Raw genomic sequence first — 2,500 nt, forward strand, 5'->3', positions numbered from 1 at the left:
TTTATTTTCGATAAACGTGAATGGACTAAGGAACAAAGAAAAAAGACATGCGATTCTTTCCTTGCAGAATGACGTTTTGTGCCTGCAGGAGACCAGGTGGGATGATTCCCTGGTGGAAGACATAAAAAAAGACTTTGTGGGCCATATTTTCTGCTCCAATGGCACGTCGAGGGCGAGAGGAGTGGCGGTTTTAGTCAAAACGGGTCGGGTAACAGGGGTAAATTTGGTTTATGGAGACAAAGAAGGAAGAATAATAGTAATAGACTGTGTGTATGAAACGAAAAATATAAGAATCATAAATATATATGCACCGAATGGAGAAAAAGAAAGGAAAACATTCTTCATTGCAATAAGCAAATGGTGGGAAAGGAATTGTATAATAATCGGTGACTTTAATGTGGCGATGACACCCACCGATGTGTCAAAAAATAATGTGTTTAAGGGGGATGTGAGCAGGGGGACACTTAAAGATATAATGATAACGAAACAATGCATTGATATTTGGAGATTGCTACATCCATGGGAGAGGGTGTTCTCCAGGAGACAAATTGTACTGAATAGATTAAAACAATCTAGAATAGATTATGCTTTGGTGACATGCGAGGTAGTGAGGTGGATTAAAGAAGTTGAATATAAAACTAATATGTGGAGCGATCACGCTGGAATAGAAATCACGTTTAGAAAAGAAACGAATGTACGTAAAGGAGGGATATGGTGCTTTAATGCAAGCTTGCTGGATGATGGAATGTTTGTGAAAAGTATGGAAAGATTGTTGAATGATGTGGGATATGAGTGGAATGAGAGTGAAGATATGAATGTGTGGTGGGATAGTGTAAAAGTCAGAATTAAAAAAAAGTGTATCAATTATAGTAAAGAGAAAAAGTGGAGAGAAAATAGAAAGGAAGAGAATTTGAGAAAACAACTAAGTGAGGAACTATAGCATCGCTTGACAGTGTAGATAATGTAGATGTCGAAAAATACATACATTTAAAAGAACAGTTGGGAGTGATTGAACTTAAAAAGAGTAGGGGTGCAGCCATTAGGAGTAAAATACAATATATGTATGAGGGGGAGAGGAGTACAGCCTTTTTTTTAGGTCTGGAAAAACAAAAACAAAAAAGAACAGAAATAAACGAATTATTAAATGAAGCAGGTAAAAGTGTGACAGATAAAAAGGGAATTTTAGAAATAGTAAAGGGCTATTATGAAAGCCTGTTTTCGAGACAGGAGTGTGATAGCGTGAGTGTGAACAGAGCTTTGGGTGCCTTAAAGAAAAAACTAAGCGAGGACGATAAAATGTGGTGTGATTGTGAGTTTACAGAGGGAGAAATCAGAAGTGCTTTAGAGGGGTTAAACAAAAACAAAAGTCCTGGGAGCGATGGCCTAACTGCGGAATTCTACCAAGCTTTCAAAGAGCAGCTGGTGCCCTTGGTGAACAAATTGAGTAAATATATGGAAAAAGTGAAACATATACCAAAAAGTTTAGGGGAAGGGGTGGTTACTATTTTTTACAAAAACAAGGGGGACAATAAAAATCTGGACAACTACAGACCAATCAGCCTACTCAACACAGACTACAAAATCATAGCGAAAACAATAGCCAATAGAATCAGGGAGGTAATAGGAACAATCATAGAACAAACACAATCATACAGTATACCAAACAGAGACATAGCAGACTCAATCATTTCAATAAAACAGACGGTCAGGGATATGGAAGGGGAGGGGGGAATATGGCTAGGGATTGATTTAAATAAAGCTTTTGACAGAGTAGATCACGGGTTCATGGGGAAGGTGTTAGAGAAGTTTGGATTCGGGGAGAGAATGAGAGAATGGATAAATATGTTGTATACAGGAGCGGAAAGCAAGATAAAATGTAACGGGGAACTAACTGATTCTTTTAAAATATCAAGGTCAGTGAGACAAGGATGTCCGATGTCAGCGCTGTTGTACAGCTTGGTAGCAGAGCCGCTGGCAGCACTGATATCGGAAGACGTAAACATAAAAGGTATAGGTAAGGAAAACGTAAAAATAATACAGTATGCAGATGACGTGAATATAATGGTAAAAGGAGAGGAGGATATAGAATTGATATTAAAACATGTACAAACTTATGAAAGAGCATCTGGGGCAAAAGTAAATGAAAATAAGTCAGAAATTATGTTACTAGGTAAGGAATCCAATCTAGTTAATAAGTGGGGATTTAAAACGGTGTGTGAGAGAAGAAAAGTGTTGGGAGTGAATATGGGGAAAAATGAGAATGAATGTGATGATGTAACATGGAAAGAGGTGGTGGGTAAAATTAAAAAAACATTGAATTTGTGGAAAGCGAGGGGTCTATTGTTGAGAGGAAGGGTAGCCGTAACAAATGCTCTCGTGTTGTCCAAAGTGAATCATGCGCTGAGTACTTGTACGCTTCCGGACTGGGCCTTTAAGGAGATTTCAAAGACCATTAGGGACTTTATTTGGAAAAACAAAGCAGCGAGTATAGCTCACAAAA

This window comes from Labrus mixtus, unplaced genomic scaffold (assembly GCF_963584025.1).
Source record: "Labrus mixtus unplaced genomic scaffold, fLabMix1.1 SCAFFOLD_105, whole genome shotgun sequence".
Lineage (NCBI taxonomy): Eukaryota > Metazoa > Chordata > Actinopteri > Labriformes > Labridae > Labrus > Labrus mixtus.